General features: G+C 35.1%; 1 protein-coding gene across 5 annotated transcripts in view; it reads left to right on the top strand.

The window, feature by feature from the left end:
* LOC118189593 (uncharacterized) overlaps window positions 1-22,956 on the top strand; it is a 475,680-nt gene that overhangs the window by 299,053 nt on the left and 153,671 nt on the right. For all 5 annotated transcript variants that reach the window (XM_085825888.1, XM_085825889.1, XM_085825886.1 and 2 more), the window contains one exon: window positions 5,227-5,265. The gene's annotated coding sequence lies outside the window, so the exon portion shown is untranslated. The remainder of the gene's footprint in view (window positions 1-5,226; window positions 5,266-22,956) is intronic.

The following is a 22,956-nucleotide window of genomic DNA, read 5'->3' on the forward strand; positions in this document are numbered from 1 at the left end:
GCTTTATTTTTATTAATCTCAATCATATTTCAAATATTTTATTCCTGTGGACAGCGGTTATTTGCTATTGGATACTTCAGGTATAAAAAACGTAGAGCTAACTTTTTCATTTTATTTTTTCAAAAGCTATTTATGTTGATTATCCTCAAAGGAATTGTAAGTTAATCGCAGCCATTTTTTGCCTTCAGAAATATATATTTCAGAAATTGAACGAGAATTAAAGATGACCATTCTTTTTTCTCAAAATATTTCCTTGCTCAATGGAGGAACATTCATATCACGTGACTGAGTTTTGTTTGGTTTATGTGATTATAGCGAAACCTCGAGGCCTAAAGGAAGGGATGCCTTCGGGGAGGACTTCCTAAGGGAAACTGGTTCATATATACGTTAAACATGGGGGAAAACCACGAAAACGTATATGCAACCAGCCTAACGTATAGCCAGCGAAAACGTATATGCGAGTTTCGGATCGAACTACCACTGTTCAGCGACTTTACCGCTCGGCGCAGGTGGACACTGTGACTGAGGTATTGGATACTGGTTACCAGTGGGAATATTCAACTAATAAACAAGCTGATGGTTTTTTTTCTGTTAATCCAGGACAGTTTAAGGTTTAATCCTAGTATCCGGTGCACACGGGATTTGGCTATTTTTGGCGACTTTATGATGAGCAATGAAAACGGGACATATACGATGAGTAGTAAACGGGTCATTCAAAGAATATATATAGTTATACGTAGTATATACTTAGTATATAGTGTATAGTATATACATAGACGTTGTTTGGGTATGTACATAGTAGTATGTACATAGAAGTACATAGACGTTGTTTGGGTATGTACATAGTGTATAGTACATAGACGTTGTTTGGGTCATTTTTGGTGTTGGCGATAATTTTCAAACTCGCGCCAAGGCTGCACCGTATACTAGGATTTTAACCAGTTTAACAAAACACATTTGCTGTTTCGGCAAAAAAATAACATCCTAGATTAAGCAGTCTCGTTTTATTTTATGATTATTTATTATAGAGATGCAGTAAATAATCAAAAATGAAAGGAATTTCATTTTATGATTATTTATTTTTGAGAAAAGAAATTTTTTTCAAAATGCATTGCGCCCACCTACGACCAAAAATTGAAGTAACTGAAAACTAGCATTTTGGTCTAGATTCGCTTCCAGACGAAGGGGCTTGCTGCATGGACGTTTTCGTGACTTTCACCATGTGTAAAAAGGATACGAGCCGGTTTCTCTTAGGAAGTCCTCCACGAAGGCATCCCTTCCCGTAAACCTTTGGCGACTGCGAGGTTAAGCAATTCGTTCTTCCCCAAAACGGGCGATATCTGTCAGTCGTAGGTTTGTAATTCGAGCTGTGTTGGTTCTACCCACAGCGGTGCGTAAATCAAATGCGAGCTGAGCTCGTTGACCATCAAAAGGATAAGCAGATAGTTCCATCATGCGTTATCATAATAAAATAAAGCAAACTAATCAAAATACCGAAAATCGAATATAATTAAAAGATATTTCGGAGCAGGAAACTGAATAAAATGAGCTATATCCTTAACGGAATAGGAACTACGGACCTTCGGACGCTAACCGAACGTGCCTTCTACAAATACCACCTGGCAAGGAAGAAGAAAATTTCTAGTTCTCCTCCACTCAAAAGGTAAAAGTCGGAGAGCACCAATCGCCATATCCTAGTGGTAACGAATTATCGTCTACGACAGTGAGTTTGGGTGCCATTTGTAAAAAAGTCACGAGAATTTTTTTAAACCAGGACACATGAAAAATCAGTGATGCTCTGTCCGAGATTCGAACATAGGTCCTCCCGACTGCTAGCTTCCAATTACACCACGAAGGCGCATGCCTTTAAGGAAGGAGAAAATTCTTTCCCAGTTAAGGCAAAATTGAATCAATATCATTTGTTATAGTAACTTGTTAAACTGAAAGAAGTACCATATATTACGATGTATAACGCGCATTTGCAATTTCAATTTTTTTTTTTTTTTTTTTTTTTTTTTTTTTTTTTTTTTAGGTATACTTGCTGTATAAAGCTCACCCTTTTCTTTATGAAGAAACTTGAAAGATACATTTACGATGCTGTTTTCCTTTACGAAGAAACCTGAAAGACACATTTACTATGCTGTTACCTTTTGAAGTCATTCATTTGAAAATTTTTTGCAGGCTTTCGAACAAAGATACACTGAACTGACAAGCGATGAGGAACAATATGTGTGGGGGTGAGAAATGCTTGAGGGAGTAACTAATTCTGCAAAAAGTCTTGGTTGTATTCAATGTAGGTGCGCGCAAGAATGTTATTCTAGGGTTTCGAGAAAAGGGGGGAAATATTCCGATTAATATTGGATTTGAATGCACTTCCGACTCGAATAAATTCACGGAATTAGGAGTCGGATGTAGAAAAACGTGTTGCGAAATGGGTTCTAGAAAATCGCCAGTAACAGCATTTGCATACATGTAGAAATAAAATTTTTGTACGCTCATTTTCTTCTTGTTTTTTAATCTATCATTTTTATATCCGGATATTTTTATATCCGGATTTTATATCCGTAAATTTCGATCTCTTTTTTTTTTTTTTTTTCTCTTTTGTACTAAAAGCTTTCATTATACGCCAAATTATGCGGTATTAGTTAGTTAACTGTTGTATTAAATTTTTTCAGAAATTAAGTTCCATTTACGTGCTCTGGCATGCAATATGTCCTAGACTCCATAAACTAGTTAGGCATGTGAGGGAATTCGCATTTTATTGCTTCATTGGGAAGTAACTTCCCCGAAGCTCACTTTGTGTTCCCAGGTTCTTAATTAACGGAAACGCCCAGAGTTATTTTCTCCCTCTAATGGGGAAAATGTTTTTCCACCCGAGCTATGTCTTATCTTTTCCTACCATAAATTATAACGGATTCAAAGCTTAATCTTCATAAATCCATTAATTTCGAATTCTGCAGTTTGCTGAAAAACTTACCGATAATATTTACAAAACTCCCGTTTCTTTGTTAGTAAATTAGAAAAGGAAATAGGTTTCTTACTTGAGAATAAAAGAAAGGATGTGTGGAAACTGTCATCTTCAGAAAGAGATAACGATCCTGAAAATTAAAAGATAAATACGTCCGAAGTAGATATGTTTACCAATTCCTTTATGTTTACTGCATTTCATACCTTCTAATTGGCTCCAACATTTATTAGCTCCAACGAATGTCACCTTTCGCCATCTCACTTTGTCCTTACGTCAGTCTGGTATATGCAGTGTTAGTCCGTCTTATACAAAAGAAGTCAGTTTTTAAAACTTGTCCTCAGTGTATGTGACAGAAGATTATCCTGTGAGTTATTCTGGTGAGTTTGCTTTTTTTTTTAGTCCAAAGGGATTTGAATCCCGAAGGACTATTAGTTTCGTTTTGGCATTTTGCGTCGGACTCATAAATGTCGGTTCACTTTTCAAACTGTTGCCACAAAATGTTAGAGTCCTGCATTATATTTGAAGAAATTAAATAATGAAAAATCTGCATAAATGTATGTATATTTCTCGTATTGTGATAAAACAACGGTACATAGAGTCATCGAATTTTGAATAACGTAATCCTCCAACGAATATGACCATGTGGAAGACCAAATTTAAAATTTGTTTTATGATCGATTTCCTATTTTTTAAAACTTTGACGAATTTTTGATTAACAAACTCAAGGATTTCAAAACGAGCAATGGCAACGTTGTGCAGAAAAAACATTTTTATCTCCAGCGCGTGAGTCTCTGTATCGGAAATTCTAAAGATATGCTCGTTTTAAAACTATTTTGCGATATTGCTGTTGCACTGGATCTTATGGTTTAAGTGCGAGGAACATGATATTTAATAAAGAAAGGTAACACACAAAATGTTAAAAAACGCCCCTTTGGACGTAATTTAAAATCTGAAACATTTCAGTTTTTTTTTTTTTTTTTTTCTGTCATGTTAAATAAAAAAACTCATGTGAACAGATGTTGAAGTAGAAATAATTATATAAATATCTCCGATTTTTCAAATTTGAAGTAAATGAAGTTAAGAAAATACATAAAGAAGAAATGTAATATTTTGACGAAAGGGAAGTAATGTTTTTTTAAAGTTTATTTTTCCTTCCAAGTTTTATTTAAACCGATTTGCGATTGAGGATGTTGGATGTTAGAATTTTCAGAAAATTAAATAGGAAAAATTAATTTCAAGTCCTTAACGAGACTTAAAACATTGATTTTCAAGTTAACAGTTGGACGTAGTGGTTACTTGGACCAAGACAGCATGCACGGGAAAACTCGGTGATTGGTTATAATTCTCCCCCCTCCACTTAAAGGGGGATTGAGAAGAGGCGTAACAGCCAGTAGATCAAATCCAGATAATTGAATGTACATATGATGAATTATCGTTCATCCCATTACGATTTAGACGCGACTTTTGACTTTCAAGAGCGGGAAAAATGAAGTACTCGCCTACGACCAGGATTCGAACCACCGGATTTTCCCTCTGTCAGTTGGATATGCTTAGCACTTATACCAACAGAGCAAACATATAGGAGATCGTTTTCTTTCGTGCAAAATGGCAGTGTTAAAAAATAAGGGCAGAGTCTGATGGAATCAATCATACATTTTGGACCAAGAAGTGTTGCACCTAGCAAAAATGTGATATCTTAATTACTATATGGAGTATTGAACAATGCTACAGATTTTTGCCGTGAAGATAAGTACGTAAAAATACCGGTAATGAAACCAGCTAGTAGACACTCGAAATACGACGAAACCTAGTATGATCTCTAAAATGCCTTTTACGTTAGTCCCTTTCATTTATAATTTAATAACTGCTAATCGTAGTAGTTATACCACATTTTGCAATTATTCTTCCATCTGAGGGTTCTGTTTTTAACGTTAAAGGATAATCGGTCTCACATTAGCAGCGAAATTCCAGTTAAATGTAAATCATGCCAGTTTTATCTAAACTATTTAATATTGTTACATCACAGATTGCAAGCTGAAAGCATAAAATTTACTTTTAATTGTGCCCTTTGTATTTTCTGTAGTTTAATTTGATTTTGTTAAAGATTTTAGAATAATAATATTTTGAGAGAGTATTGTAATTATTATCAAAATTTTTGAATGAAGTAAGTTTTTTTTACTATTTGAGTTCTGTACTTTATAAGAATCACATTTAATAACTGGCATAAACTAAAATAACAAATACTTTTCTTATTTTAGGTGAAGTTCATGACGACGCTGATACTATTATATTATTTAGTAAGTAGATATTTTTAACTTTTTCTTTAATAAACTTAAAGACTTGTTTAAAAAAGAACGTAAAAAGCTAGGTATATTTTTTGAATTATTATTTTATTTCATACCTTTTGTCATACTATCTAGAGGTGAACGGAAATGATATAATGAGTGAAGATATACATGTAATATACATGTAATATACTGATAAAAAGGAAACCTTAAAAGATTAATTAAAGTTTGAAAATTTATTTTGTTTAAATTTGCTAATGCCTTCTAAAGTACAGATATGAACTGCATTCAAACGAAAACGCAAGTGCGAAATGATGGAGGGATAAACGTAGTTGAAAGAAGATGGTGATCAAATTTAGTTCAGGTTCAAATTTGGTTAACTTTTTAAGGTTTGCTTTCGATTAACCAAATATATTGAATTATATACAGTTTCATTAGTTGCTAAAAAAGGCGCAAGTTTTGAGATGGAAAATCTGTTTCAGTAATATTAATGTATCTGGCTTGTAATTTCGCTTTGTCGATGAGAAAATTGTCATACAGTATTTAATGTAATTAATTTTGTGTACCGCAAAGGAATAGATTCTTTCTCTTCCCTCAGTTCCTTAAAACGAAGAAGGAGAGGATAAAATTAAGAAAATGCTATATTGTACGCTAACGGATTTTAAAATTAGATATCTGCAGCATGGTTTGCAGAAATTAATTTTATTTCAGTTTTTAATGAATAAAAGTAATAAATTTATGAAGTAGTAGCAAAATTAAATTCATTTCACGGTTGCAATTTTTGGAAATGAGTTAAATTTGGAGGGGGGAAGCGGTGGTTATATAATACCAGATCAATCTCTTTGATGTTAAATCTTAAATCCGCGAATATGAACACCTAATTTGTCTTCCATCTTTCTCTTTTTTTTTTTTTTTTTAATTTCTCCATTACATTTCTTGTATTCTTTACTCTTTTGTGTCAATGACTAAGTAAAGTACATATATCAATACAGGGTTTTCATAAAATCAGAAAAACTCAACTATAGAGAAGAATTATTTGGGCACTTTGTAGAAACCGAATGATCTTCCATGTCTCATTGGATAGTTCAGAATATTTACCCAACAAAAAACATTGCTACCATATTATTTTGAATGGTTTTTGTCACTCAGATTTACTAACTTTTCTTGTATTACTGAATTTTTGCTAAGTATGGAATTTTGTTTTTTCAGTCCAAAGAGGCAATTTGCCCTGAAGGACTATTAATTTTGTTTTGGCATCTTTCGTTGAAAACCGTAAACGGCAAATCACTTTTCAAATTGTTGGCAGCAATTATTATCGGACAGTGTTATATTTAAAAAAATTCAGTAATGAAGAATCTGCCTGAATATATATGTTTGTTTCTCGCACTGGGATAAAACAACAGTACCTAGAGCTATCGAAATTTGAATAACATAATCTTCCATAGAATATGGGCGTGTAGAAGCCCTAATTTGAATTTGGTTTTATTATCAATTTCAGATTTTGTAATACTTCAATGAATTTTTGATTAACAAACTCAACGATTTCAAAGCGAGAAATGGCAATACTGTACGAAAAAAAATGTTTTTATCTCCAGCGCGCGAGAACTCTGTATCGGAAATTCTAAAAAGATAAGCTTATTTTAAAATTATTTTGCGATATTGCTGTTGAACTGAATTTTATGGTTTGAGTACGTAGAACAGGATATTTAATAAATAAAAGTAACACACAAAACGTTAAAAAACGCCCCTGTGGACGTAATTTAAATCTGAACCATTTCAGTTTTTTTTTTTTTTTTTTTTTTTTTTTCTTTGCTAAGTAACTGTCTACACCTAAAGTAAAGAGTATGTAAACATAGTCCGAGGAAGTGGGACCATTGCATGCAGTAAACAAGGAGATGCGTGCAATTCAGGAAACTCAGTACCAGCTGTGTGCAGTTTTAATTACAAATAATAAAATGTGAGAACACTGTAAAATAAAGGGTACCTATTTGCAAAATGTGATTAAACTTCTTTGCTTATCACATTCTGTGCTTGTGGAGGTTTATTTTGCAGGCCATTACGACACTTTGTAAATGTTGTGAACCGAAATAAAGCCGTTTTTGGCTACGTCAGGATACGTGTGAATGAAAATATCAGTATTTTCATGAATGAACTCTGCAGCCTGCACTCTTGCGCATGTGCGAGCAGGATTTAATTTCGGTATTACCGTGAAACCCACGCTGATCAATTCTATTGTAAAGAGGATGTACCTATTTCCGCTGCAAAAGCCTCGGCATCCATACCAATCTTCATACAAGTAGGATTATAACTTGCACGATAGTTATCCACGATCTTTGGGAGCAAGGGCTGCTGACCTTGAACACTAAAATCGAGGAAATTTACCCCATTGTCTTTGGACGCTGTTTATACCCCCTCGTTCCTCTTCAATTAACCGCGCAAAGATCTTGAAGAAGTCAAAATTTTTAATGTCCAATTCCGCTGTGCGTCACGAAAGTCCATTCTTCCGCCATTCTTTTTACTGCCAAACACAAATGCACGATCCATTTCATTCCCCCTTTCGCCCCGCGCACAATCGGTTGTCAGTATGCTTTTTATAATCCCATTTTTTTATTGAGGGCCCCAAATGTATTACGCTGATTTGGCCTTCCACCGGAAATGTTCTCATTGTCCACGCTCCGTTGCGGCGCTAAGATTGTTGTCGCTGGCGTGGAATCTTTTTATTTTGGCTGATGTCCTCTTCGTATTTGACATTAAGATCTGTTTGTTTATCCCTGACTTTTCGTATGAGTAGTTTCTTACGTTAGAACTTGAAAGTGGGAATTAAGTATTGATTAAAGACGCGGGCTGAGATTATATCCTTCATTTTCCTTAGAGTACCTGAAAAAGTGAAATCAGCTTAATAAGACCATCACATATTGATTATATCAGTCTAAAAACTATTTTCCTACCTATTATTTTTCTTAAAAGTCCTCTGAAATATAATTCGAGTGAGAAAGAAGGATCTTATTAAAAATTCAGGTATTTGTAGTCTTGTTCTTACTGCTGTGACGAAGGATTTAGACTTTCATGACAAATTTCTTGTTTATTTTTCTAAAATGCTCTTCATTTTTAAGCCTCATACTGCATTAAAAAAAAAATTAGGTGTATTAAAGGCTTCTGAAACATGACAAATAATTTCACCAAGAAGTTCCTTTCGTATTCTTTCCAGAATTTCGATATTTAAAATCAAGCTATAAATTTTCCATATCTGTCCTTGCATGTAGATGTTTATGTTACAATGTTTTAATTTAAGAAACAAAATCCATATTTCAAAATAATTAGAAGTTTAGACAACTGTTTTGACTTTGTGAAAACTGTCTGAACTGTAATGTAAAGAAAACATGAATTCTTTTAGGCAGGGCTTAATTTATAAAATTAGGAAAGAGGAACAAGATTAAATAAAATGGCCATTAAAATCATTAATAATTTTAAAATTAAATGATTAGTTATTGCCAGATTAATTAATAATTATAAAATTAATATTAGTATTGTTATTTAATTATTGTGGAATTAATTAATAATTAAAGATTAAAAGTTCTTTAATTAAAATTAAGTAAATGATTAAAATTAAATTAAATGGATAGAGATAAATTAAAATTTAGTAAGTGCTTTTTAATGTAATTTTATTTCTAAGAATAAAATTTTCGAGATCAGATTTCTACTGATTGCAACAATATGATTTAGAAATATAATTAGGCTGTAGTTTTGCGATTTAGGAATATAGTTTTAAGGTATTATTTAATATGATTTAGAAATATAATTAGGCTGTAGTTTTGCGATTTAGGAATATAGTTTTAAGGTATTATTTAATATGATTTAGAAATATAATTAGGCTGTAGTTTTGCGATTTAGGAATATAGTTTTAAGGTATTATTTAACAATGATTATGAATCCCAGATTATGTACAATTAAATTATTGCGTGTTGTGAATAAAAAGGGATTTCCTAAATACTGTGACGTCATCTGCTATCCCTGCCGTTATCTCACACATTTTCTACTCATTTTGTGTTTCTCGTAAAATTTTACTTTATTCTCATAGTTTTGTGATAAATCTCGTTTTGTGATACTCAAACTTCATCTTTTTATTTTAGACAAGGCCAAGTTAATCCGCATCTGGTTAATCAGGAATTGGCTGTATTTCCACCCCCCCCCGAAATGTGAATCCGATATGGAATATTTTAAAAATAAAGTTGTGAGGATATTTTTATTGCTATCTAACCAGTTATTTTATGTCAAGTATCTTTACTGTCATTTCCCCTTTCCGTTTTCCTGCCAGAATGCTAATTTTTAGTTCGCGCGTATTCAGATGAGGGCATTTAAAGATAATTTTTAGATTGTTGAATCAGAGCGTGTTGTGCCTGCTGAAGGCTATTTTACTAACTGAAAGCTACATTAGTAAAATAGCCTTCAGCAGGCGGACAGCCTACGTTAGTAAAATAGCCTTCAGCAGGCCCTTCAGCGGGCAGCCCTTTGTCTGTAATCGAACTTAATTGGTCTACCAGTGTTCAGCTACGTCCCCGCCCGGCCGTTGGTAAGCAAGACAGCATAGTATGGTTTTCTTCAATATGTTTGAGGAAATATTGCTCTATGCGAAATGTACTATTTCAAGCATTTAATTGCTCTCAGATGAGCGTTTTTCAGCTGCTCGCATGTTACAGTGAAATCACTCAAACAAATCTCAGGGTTCGAAATAATTTTTGTCTTCTTTCAGGGCGATCGAATTGGAGAATAAAGCCATCAGTGATGTTTAATGTAACGAAGTTTAATTGGCCCTCTGGTTTCGCAATGGGCTCCCCTAACCACTATATATCGTCTGGGCTACTCGTTATGAAATGTTTCTCTGTATTGTTGAAGAAAATTGTCGGTTGTGTTGCTGTTATTGTGGTATGTAAGCGATGTTCAGTTATCGATGCTTCTGATTTGAAAGATGCAGGATTGTTCTGCTTTGGGAGAAAATCTAGCTATGTTTTGCTCAATTTCAGTTTTGTTTGTATTTCACGAGTTTATTTAATATTTCGGATATTTCATGGCTACCTAAATATAATATTTAACTGGATTCATTTTCACATAATTATTCTGTTTCAAAATAATTTTTTCGAGTGTTAAGCTTTCCTTCATTCTACAGTACTTCAAGTTAGGTTGTTTGAATACGGCAAAGCACGCGCGAGTATGTATCTGCATAAAAGGAGGATATTTTCGCAGAAAAAGTTTATAAGGGAAACTGATTCGTATTCGTGTCGCACATGAGCAAAAGCACAAAAATCAACCTTTGATCGAAGCCGGGTCGAGCTCCTAGTAATTAGCGACCTCTCCGACAAAATAACTTTTGAGGGCCTCGCGACAAACTTTTGAGGACCTCGCGAGCTCTCTGAAACACATATAGAAAGCATTATGACTGATTATTGAACATATTTCTGAACCCACAAAACATATCCGTATGACCATATAGAGAAACACAAACGAAATTTCATGTCGGTAATATCTGCAAGATAGAATAATAGTAGCAGAATATGAGACATGTCTCGAAATTTATCTTGATGCGGAACGCTGCTCTGACGTAGGTTGCCCAACACAATTCGGGGTGTTTAGTCACTTTAACCTGTAAGGAAGCGACAATATGCAATTAATGGAAAGTATTTGTGGCCTTCTCGTCGCGAAATGCGGAACTATTATTAAATGAAAGTGTAGTATATATACTGGTCATCGAAATTAAAGGATAATGGCAGAAATAAAACGCAACTGAAATTTAATGAAAAAATTTTAGTAGAAATTTGTACAAAAGCATTTTTTAACATAAACTGCAATGTTTGGCAGATGATTATTCGCAAAATATTGAAATTAAAACCAAATTTATGGAAATTGGGAAATAATTGAAATATTAAGTCAACTAAACTCGGCGGCACAACAGCCCCTAGAGAGCCACGGTGGGCAGTGCCCTGATATCTGCTTTCTAGACCGTGGGTCCAGGGCTGCGGGCATATGCCCTGGACAAGTGATCAGCTTGTCGCAGGACCCCCGGTGTTTAGTCCCCAAGCGAACTTGGTACTCATTTTATCGACCCACTCAAGCGAGCCGAGCGGTAAAGTCGCTGAACACTGGTAGTTCGGTCCGAGGTTCGAATCCCGCGAACAGGCTGGCTGCATGGGCGTTTTCGTGGTTTTCCCCATGTGTAACGTGTATACGAGCCAGTTTCCCTTAGAAAGTCCTCCACGAAGGCATCCCTCCTCTTAGGCAGATAGCCCTCGAGGCTTTGCCATAATCACACACACACACACACACACACACACACACTCAAGCGATGAAAGACTGAGTCAACCTTGCCCAGCCCGGGAATCGAACCCCGGACCTGTGGTGCTGCTGCGGAACGCGTTAGCCACTGCGCCACCGGGCCTCAATTAAGTCAACTCTTGTGGAATATTTTTAATATGGTGTATGGTCACCACTCCGTTCTTCACATCTTAATTTCAAAGACTTTAAGAAAGAGTTGATTAAGTCTTGTGGAATTGCATACCACTCTTTTACAACTCTGGGCCAACAACTCCCTTAAATAGTCTAACTTAGGGTTCCAATACCTATTCCACAAATTTCAGACGGTTACAGGTCCTCCTTGAAAGTTACGCAGTTCGGTGCGGCCGTTTGTCATAATTCCTCCCCAAACCATTAAACTTCAGTCACGGAATCGAGATATTTCACAGTCAAGAGAAGCAAGTTGCGTATTTCTTCCTCTCTCCAGATCTAAACATTTCCAGAATCACTTTTCAGACTATCTGGAATCTTAAGTAAACAATTTTTAGGCCCAATCCTCTTGGCTCCATTAAACATGACGACGTCACCAGTGTAAACGGATCCCTTTGGAAGCTGGAGTAAGTGGGACATAAAACATTGGTTTTTGCATACAGTTGAACTTCGTTAAGCCATTGTGCTGCAGTAGAACGCCTAGTTCCTGTAGAAGCGTGAAGGCCTAAAATGAAATCACTTGTAGTCGCTTCGGAGTTTCTTCGAGCCGACAACGATCCGCTAAATCGCTGCGGTAAAATCGCTAAACACTTGTAGTTCGGTTCCGGGCTCGAATCCGGTGAGCGTTTTCGTGGTTTTCCCCTTGTGTAAGGTGTATATGAGCCAGTTTCCCATAAAAAGTCCTCTACGAAGGAATCCCTCCCCTTAGGCAGATAGCCCTTGGGTTTTGCCGTTATCAAGTATCTAATTTCTGCAAACCGGTACTTGATTCAACAAAAATTCTTTGAGGATAAATCGTGAGTGGACCACGTTAAAATGACCAGGTAGTAGGCGAAAACAACAAAAAGTATTTGCGTGAACTATAATGATTATGTATGATACTTCAAGTTAATTGAAGGCAAACGGCATAAAGCGGTTGAATGAGAATAATGAAAAGTAGGAACTGGGAAGTACTAAATCAGCAGATTGGTGGTAAATCAAAATCACCATTCAGCAATAATATACCAGAATACTCTAAAAACGTGTAACTATCACCAGAAACTGAAATGGTTATGAGTTTGCACTTAATACGGTATAAATTAACAAATGTCTGCCTTTCCATGTATAATTTATGTTTTCAAAGCTAGTTTTATAGTTATTAAAGAAATGCAGACTAGAGCCCTCTGCTTAAGAGGAAAATTTCCTAAGAAGCATTATCTTGTACTGTCGTTGAACATACTGAAAGATAATAAATGTCCATGCAGAAAACCAATTATGCGTTGCCATTAATCTTAGCTAAACATTCAAGATCTATCTGCTTTAGGAAGGATGCAGTTGTGAGAAATTTATAAGGGATGTACTTCGTACTGACATGGAAAAAACACGAAAATATTTCATGCAATCACATGCTCTTTCACCGAAGGTGAAATGTAGATCTTCTGCAGTCTTTTCCACTCAAATTAACAAATGTAATTATGATTAAAACCGTAAAAACAACCTTGTATTTAGCGTAAGTATATTGAAACACTCAATCGATTTCGAGGGCAGCTAAAGGTCCCTCCTCATCAGAAGAAAGGAATACATAGTAAGAAGAAAAATAAAGGGGAAGAAGTCTCAGAAACACGGGATTCTTATCAGCACTGCACGTGGTTATAACCGGATTTTTAATCAGAGTTACACTGGCCGCCTACTTTTACTGATCCAGGCTATCTGATCAAACATGTAACACAAAGGACAAGAAAAATTGGCCAAGTTAAAAATAGGGATCGAGGGGCAACTGCACCTTCACGCTCAAAATCTGAACTTCGAATAATAGGGTTAATTATAGTTTGGGGAGGAATTTTGACAAATGTCCCTACCGAACTATGTAACTTTCAAGAAGGAGCTGTAACCTTCAGAAATATGCGGACGAGGTATTGGAACCCTAAGTTAGACTGCTTAAGGGAGCTGTTGGCCCAGAGTTTTAGAAGAGTGGTATGAAATTCTATAAGACTTAATCAACTCTTTGTTAAAGTAATAAACAAGCTTGATAAATAGAATCAAGACGCTACTAATTTTGCTCATTTGATTATATCAAATCACTTGCCTATGGGAAGGAATGCCTTCATGGAAAACTTATTCATGCACGGGGCCTGCTCTTTGGGCAGGATTTGAAAACAAGTTAAATTACCTGTTTTCAACAGTCATCCACTTGATTTTCCTACAACTACTTAATAGTCGGCAAGAAAAAGCAAAGACAAGCAAAAGGCAAGACACTATAGAGCGTTTTTTCAGAGGACAGCATTAATCTTCTTGCTTTTGTTTACTGCTAAGAATGCGTATTTTCGTCTCCAGCCTGAGAATTGAGCGAAATTTTCCAGTAAGACTACTAAGAAGGAGGTTTTACTTTGGGAATTTGCGTTAAAATTTTGCTTTTTTTCTGCTAGTTTTTCCTTTAGCCGACCGACCGTGAAAAAGTTGAGCGACGAAAGTCAAGCGATCCCAAGGCCCGAGAAACCGCTTTGGTGACCTGGGCGCCGAGATTCAGAGTTACCAGCGGCTGCTTGCTGAAGCGTTCAGTGGACAGACAGATATGTTGAGAAAAAGCGGATGCTTCTCAGACGAACTCAGTCATAATCCTTTATCCCCATGATGCTATCACCTCCTCCGTAACGACTGATGATTTATCAATGAAATGGAAAGAAATCCGAGGGAGATTCTTAAATGCGTATAGCTAATAAATAAGCTTGATAAATAGAATCAAGATGCTTAAAAAAGGTAATCTAATATTAATAACGTATTTCACAGGACTGTGGTTAGGTTCATAAGTAGTTTTATACCATGGATAATGAATTACACGAGTTTTGTAAAACATGTAAAATAAAATATTTTCGTCCAGAAGCTAATTTAAATCATTAGTATTTAAATGCTATATGGCATGATTTGGATATCACCAATACTTCTGAAAGTACCATCAATCTGAGTGTTTTGGTGTGATGGTGAACTTAAAGTTGCTTTAAAATTAAGACTATAAACAAGGATATATATTTTTAACATTCAAGCCTCTTCACTGAATAAAATATATAACTGGCACAAGGTATTTCTCGCAAATTCACTTCCAAGCCTCATATCGCGAACTGATCCCGACTGATTTTTTTTTTTTTTTTTTTTTTTTTTTTTCAAATAGCATGTTCAAAGAATTGAGTTATGTTAGCTGTATTACGAATTGATCCCGACTGATTGATTTTTTTTAATAACATGTTCAAAGAGTTGAATTATGTTAGCTGTATAGCTAATCGATTCCCGATGGTTTTACTTAAAAAAAAAAAAAATGTCGACAGAATTGCATTTTGGTACTTGTATCTCGATTGATTTTTTTAATAACGTGTCCACAGAATCAATGTTAGCTGTATCGCGAACTGATCCCAACTGATTGATTTTTTTTTAATAACGTGTCCAAAGAATTGAGTTATTTTAGCTGTATCCTGAATTGATCCCAACTGATTGATTTTTTTTCAATAACGTGTCCAAAGAATTGAGTTATTTTAGCTGTATCCTGAATTGATCCTGACTGACTGATTATTTTTAATAATGTCTTCAAAGAATTAAGCTAGCTGTATCGCGAATTGATCCCGATTGATTGATTTTCTTTTTCAATAACGTGTTCACAGATTTGAGTTATTTTAGCTGTATTGCATAGCCGTTATACTCATTTAATAATATCGTTCCATCATTCATCAGCACGATCTCGGTTCATTGCCGAGCCATCATTGCTATACCGGTTCATCTGGAACGAAGCAAGAATGAGCTATTAGCAGTTCACATATATTACTATCAATCGAAATATAAAGATATCAAAGAATATGCATTATTTATTTTTAGTCGAATATTACACATGCATTATTTATTTTTAGTCGAATATTTCAAAATAAGCTATGGTTATGACCCTATAGAAAGACTGCCTTTTTTAATGTTTTCTAAAGAAAATTATCTTGTATTTAGTCACATGCTAAAACAACCAACCAAAAAGCGGGCCATTCGCCTGCAACCGAATCCAGACTAACTACCTCCTTCAGCAATTCTATTCAGTTGGCCTCTGTTTACCCTTTACATCGTTTCCATTCAGAAAAATCCTAGCTTGAATTCGTGTGTCGCGTGCTTCTTTTCCAGTTTGAAAATTTCCAGCAACATTCATGACTGCTAGATAGAAATCGATTTCTTTAATCCATATCTGTGGATGGTTTATAGAAAATGTGTGACACATGTTAAATCATATGAATTAAGTATTGTATTTAACTTCGATTACTGCAGTTGCTTACGAAATATAAGGGGTAAGAGATCCATTCTGCTTAGTGAACGAATGATTGATTATATACAGAAAAACTAATCGTTAGAATAAATTATAGCTTGAATTTGAAGAATATCTCTGCTAAATGAAGACACCTTTTGATGGTTCTGCTCTTTTAGGAATTCTAAGTTGCAGTATTTTTATAGGCATAAGCATCTTCCTTTCGTGTTGGGAGGGGACTTTATTTTTAGTACACTGTGCAAAAAGAGAGGAAATTAGTGATACAACTATTTTGCTTTCGATTTGGGTTAGAGAAATATGTTAAAATTTCTTTGCTATGCAATACAATGATGCTAAAATCTATTTTTTTTTTTACTTCTTTAGAGAGATACTGGGAAAAGGTTTAAGGTTTAAAAGGCTATAATGATATATTGGATGTTCATGAACTTATGCATTTTTTTCTAGTTGTAATACTGCTCATGAGAGACTTGAAATTGCAGTATTATTCAACTTCGCTAGATGCAGTGTTTTTCTCCTATTGAGTCTTTATTATTTTATTCAATAAAATATTTTTTAAATAATAAAATGTAAGCGTAAAACCAAACATTTAATTTGGTAAATTAACTTTGAGATTTGCAAACTGAGTGTGAAAATACTCAATCAAATGTCGATTTACTGCCTGATCTCGATTTTTAATTATGTATTTGTGCTTTACATCTTCCGGAACAAAGCTTTAAAGTGCGGTTTCCTACTTGCTTTTGGTTTTTGTCTTTTGCCGGCTTTCTCACTTTTATTAGCATCCTTTTTTTTTTTTTTTTTTTTTTTTTTTTTTTTTTTTTTTTTTTGTTGTTGTTGCATAAATGCATGTCTTTTGCATTTTACTTAACTCGAAAACTTGAGTTATAAGGTATTTCTCCTGCTTTCTAAGCGTTCCTACGTGGTGTAGCGGTCTGCATGCTGGGCGTGTATTCCAGAGGTCCGTGATTCGATTCCCAGCATAGGCGCTGCTCATTTTTCATCTCTCCTGCTTCCAAATTACCTAATGTATCTGCAGAGTTATATATAGAAGCTTGCAAAACCGTTAACTAGTCATTAGCTCAAGGGTTTGGCCCTTGCTAGTGCTCCTTTTCGATCAGACGCTCCATCAGCCTTGTTACAGAGAAGCGTAGGATCTTTTTACCACCTTCCCAACTCCTTGAAAATTAAATTATTTCCTCGTTTCGTTGCACTTTAATCTCCATGGCTATCTTTCAGTTTTATATGAATGCGCTCTTCATTTAAGGGGGTCAGGTTATCATCATATTTGATAAAAGACAGCTTGATGCCTGCAAAGCTGAGAAAGAACTCTCGTGCTCTTTTTAGTGTGGCTTTATGTATTTTATTTCTTGTTCCAGTTTTCTATGGTAATAAAACTTGTCCTAAACCGTTGACTATGAGAGAACGTAACTGAGTATACCAAGCGTATAAAAGGCGTCATGACTTGCCTGCATGTGTAGGTTTGCATTTAAAAACTGCGATAAGAGTTCTATCATTTTAACACTTTGTTTGGCATTGCAGCTCAAAGCCTCTTATAGGTTTTCAACCCTCTTATAGATGATCTGTACCTCCAAATGTCTGTTATTTGACTTAACAGGTTGAACTTAAGTTGTTTTTGTTCAACATCACTAAAGTTAAGCAAATTAGTGTTGTCTTGGTTCCAACTGGCCTGAAAAGGGTCTTTAAAAGCATATGCTGGCACAACTCAACAATTTTCTCAACTAACAGGTGATCGAAACGTTTTTGGTTATTTGTTTTGAGCTTAATAGAAACTGTTTCATTCAAAACCTAAGCACTGTTTCAAAACTATTCATTTTCACAAATTGTTTCGAAACATAAAAGATAAAATTTAGTACTAGTAACATTGCTTATAAGCTACTCACTCTGTTTTTGTAAATTATTTAAATTAATATCACGGTATTAATTAATTTAAATTAATATCACAACTACTTAAATGTATCATAACATAACACATATACATAATATCATGTAACATGTGCATTTAAATTTATTTTTTCTACAACTAGTCATCATCTCTCAATTAAGGATTTATGTCTTGATATCCGGACTTAAAGAGAACGTCTGAGAAGCTAATCCTCTTTTAAGGTTCACTTTCCTGTCTGATGGAATTATTTGTGTTTGGCTTTTCCCATGTATGTCATGAAACGTGCCAGTTTTCTTTAGAATATCTTTCATAAAATCGTTTAAGTTGTTTATTCACTACAAGGTTTGCCCTTGTATGACGTCACTGGCTCCTAAGTCCTCTCAAAAGCAACTCTCTACTCCCCTTGTGGTCTTCGTCTCCCACTTGCATACGTAAGTGACTTCAGCGATGCGAAGAACCTAACCTTGTTTATCTACTGACCTTGAAAACATCATTCCTAAGATATTCCTCAAGAACTTTGCCTTTTGATAACGGGGCATAAAATAACGTAACCTCTTGACAACAGGGCTGATAACCAAAAACATATGCTCACTTCATATATAGCAATAGAGCATATTAATTTTTGAAACGCTAATGAATCCTTAGAAATTTGCGCATTAGTATTACATTAAATATGATATCCTTAACGGAAAAGAAAATAAAGTGCTGACTCTTTAAACACGAGTAACACAATTTATTACAGAGTGAAATATATTTAACTATCTAAGTCTGAATCTGTATTTCATTTCTCTCCTTTGATGTGTGTTTGAGAATAATTGTGCATTAGCGTGAGCTTTCAAATACTGTCTGCTATCACTTCATTACTATTAATCCAAAAGTTCGATTTATCATCATTATCGGAGCATATTCGAAGAAAATAGAAAGCCATTCGCCTTTCATGTGTGATTAAATTTATCAAAAATGTTTGGGAACCCACCCAGTTCGTCGAAAATCAGGGCGTTGATTGTAACGGAAAGTTCATTAGTTATTAAACCCTCGTCGCGTCAGTTAGTTATAATATTTAACGTTACGAATTTATTTTCTTTTGGGAAGTTCCATCATTATAGGCAAATTTAATACTGAATGAAGATCATTATCAACCTTGATAAAACGTCAGAGTTGATAATGATAATAAAAACAACTCTACGCTGCATTACAACCTGTAGTGTCGAATAAAGTAATGCAAATTATACTGAACACTACAATAAACTTTTCCATATGCACAAAAGTAAGAGATTCGAACATTATTAAATGATCTTATAAAGACGATGAGGGCCCACCAGCGGCCGAGCGGTAAAATCGCTGAACACTGGTAGTTCGGTCCGAGGTTCGAATCCCGCGAACGGGCTGGCTGCATGTGCGTTTTTGTGGTTTTCCCCATGTGTAACGTGTATACGAGCCAGTTTCCCTTACAAAGTTCTCCACGAAGGCATCCCTCCCCTTAGGCAGATAGTCCTAGTGTGCTTTGCCAAAATTAAATAAACCAAACCAAAGACGATGAAGTCATAATTAAATGCCCTGTGTATTACTGTACAATACTGTTAGGAATAAATCAATTTGACCCTATTAATTTTGTGAGCACATAACACTAAAATAAATCAAATATTATCTGGTCATACATAATCGGGACCTTTCTGTTATCATACTGCAGTAGTATGAGTAAAACCAAGCGCTTATCTGAGAACATATACAAGGTTTCAGCTGGCCGTCTCCGGCTACTGTTCATCCTACTAGCGGCAGCGTGGTTTAGATGGTTGAATACTGGTAGTTCCGAGTCTAAGCGAATGGGCCTGCTGTGAGACTGGCTTTTGTGGTTTTCCTTATGTGTAACGTGAATACGAGTCAATTTCCATTAGAAGGTCTTCCACGATGACATCTCTCCGCTTAGGTACATAGCCGTCATGGGCTTTGTCATACTCAAATAACTTAATCTGTCTACTGTTTAGTTTGATCGGTGCAAAATACGCATATTCGTAATTTGTAAGCAGATTTGGACATTTCATTCGGACCAGTCGAAACTATTCTAGAGACTAATCTTATTTCTTGCTGATCTGTACATAATAATAAGCCAATAACAAGTTAACCTAATTAATTAACTAATGCGGCTAATCGTTTCGTCTTCGGCTGATACTCAGTGAGTTGACCTTAAATTAAATATTTTATTTCACATAAAAAATCCTAGAAAAACATGCTATTCCTTCATACACACAAGGGACATACTACATGCATACAGGTTAAGACATATTGAATTGTGCACCGTATTAATATTTAACATTGCGACGAGAGAGATGCATGAATTTGCAGTGAGCGACTTCGGTTCTAATTTATATAGAGAGTTACGTAAAATTTTTTACCTGATTTTTAATAATTTAATTTCTGGAAATTTATAAAGGGAGAATTGCAAATACACGGAAATGGAAAACTGCCCAAGTTTTACTAATAGTGTTTCGTGTAACTTCTTTTGATAGCACGAAAGATAACTGTTGTTATCATATTCTTACTGCACTTGCCTCGACATATTCTTTATGACCATTTCTATAACAGTAAGAATGCGGCTTTTTAATATGAAGTAGGTAAATGAATCGCAAAAGCAGTTTTAACGTACCCTTGAAAACACGGCAAAATACGTCTGAATCTTGCGAAACGTCTCTCAGTTTCACCGGATGTTGAGTTAGTACAGTTTTAGAACACTGAGATTCTAGATCCACATTGACCAGGCCCCGAGTTTGTAAGACCGCTGAATGCTGGGAGTATAGGATGGCTGCATAGTTGGTTTTCCCCATGCGTAACTTGAATGCGAGCCTGTTTCTCCTAGAAAGTTCTTCACGAAGGCATTCCTTCCCGTAAGAAGATAGCCCTCGTGAGTTTTGCTGCATTCAAGTAACTTATCTAATTTAATCACTGCGTTCAATCCGAAATCAAAGGAGTACTTTTTAAGAAGATAATACATGTACATGTGTTTAAGAAAATAATACATGTATTTAAGAAGATAATACATGTTGTACATGAACTTCTTGGTGACATCTCAAATTCGGAAATTTTATTTGACATATGTCATATTAATGATGACTAATACGTGCAGAATCAACCAGAACCGAAATTGGGTTAATCAGTTTATACCATCCTGTATTCCATAAGTTATATTAGGTCAACATTTTAAAAAATTGCCGGATTGTTGTTAGTATATATTTAAAGAGTATAACTGAAGAATTTATATTAAAAATATTAGCATTTTAGCATCTTCAGTTTCTCTTTTCTGGGAGCTACCAAACTATCGTATTTACTCGCATATTTTTCCTCCCCGTGTACTTTTCCCCTAGCACAAGATTCTGAAAATTTTTAACTATTTACGTAATTCCTCGCTTTCCTGAAGACGTTCATGAAACGAGATCTCCTAAATTTTAAAATGCCCCATTCTTCCACATAGTGGTCGTTTTTGTCTTACAAATGGCTTTGCTCGAGGATTTTGGGTGTGTGGACTGCGACTGATGAAGGAATAACAGTGGTGAGCATCAAGAAAACGGGGATTTCTAATTCTCTTGATCGCTGAAGATCATTGCATGTTAGAAAACAGATTGAACGGTGACAAAGACAATAGCGACGATACGCAAGCTGTTAGCAGATGGCACAACAGCATTAAATGCTTTGAAACCTAGGCAGCAGCAGACAGCAATAGGAGCGGAGATAAGAGAAAATAGAAAGGAAGATATCTTATTAGGTATGGTAATGTTAATATTACAACGTATTCTTATTCGAATGTGTGTATCTTTTAAATAAGTAATATCGCGATAGTTTATCCATGAATACTTTTCATTTCTTGTGTTGTTACTGTAACCGCATCCTTCGAAATTTAATTATTCGCATAATTTTCTCTTCTCGGTTGTTGTTGTCGTGTTCATGTTACATGGAACAATTGTTGCCAGAGCCTACTCCAAAGAGAGGTTGGACTTCTATTTTCCACCCCCAATTTTGAGGTAGAGCCCCTCGGGGAACCGGGGTTTTCCCACCCCTCTCCGCTCCCACCAATCCACACGAGAGGACTTTCGGCTCGCCACATATTTAGAGAGCCGACACCGACCTATACATGGATATTTTTACAGACGGTTCAGGTATAGATGGGTGTATCGGCAGTGCATTTGTTGTTTACTTTCATGGCATTGAAATAGATTCAGGGAAAAGTAAACTTAATAATTTAAACTCAGTATATCAATCTGAACTCCTTGCTCTTAAAAACGCTCTGAAATGGGTGGAGAAGTTAACAGTAAAATATTTTATTAATATTTACTCGGATGCTCTATCTGCACTGTCGGCACTCTCCAGTCCTCACAATAAGAATAAATTAGTAGACGAAATCAAAAATTTATATTTTTACTTGAAGAATAAACATATTATTTATTTTCATTGGATTAGGGCTCATGCTGGAAATATAGGCAACGAGAGAGCAGACGTTCTTGCGAAAGAGGCTGCACTGGGGGTGGAAACGGAAGATAATTATCTACAACCTTCTAGGAGAAAATCATGTACTGTTCTTAAAAATATTGTTATTAAAGAATGGAAAGATAGCTGGGGATTTTCAGAAAGAAATATCGGATATATTAATGAAATAAAAATAAAAAATAGTATGAGAATTCATCATCATATTGATTGTAATCAAATTTTAACTGGTCATGGAAGATTCCCGGCATACTTAAATAGATTCCACCTCCAGGAGAACGAAAAATGTTTAGTATGTAATATGTATGGAGATGCACGTCACTTTGTCGAGACCTGTATTTTAACGGGGGAGGTGAGAAGGAAATACAATTACAAAGGATTCGGTGGACTTTTTAGAAATTATGAAAAGTTTGAGAAGTTTTCAAGAGACATTCTAGATATTATTAATAATAACAAAGAAATTATTGGTATTATGATATGAAGATAAGAATTAATGCAAGAAAGAAGAAAGAATATATAATGACGGTGCTACAGAGTTTGTATGTGTATATGTGTGTTTTATGTGACG

Source organism: Stegodyphus dumicola, chromosome 10, assembly GCF_044657685.1.
Source record: "Stegodyphus dumicola isolate Sdum_Otavi_A_Nest chromosome 10, ASM4465768v1".
Classification (NCBI taxonomy): domain Eukaryota; kingdom Metazoa; phylum Arthropoda; class Arachnida; order Araneae; family Eresidae; genus Stegodyphus; species Stegodyphus dumicola.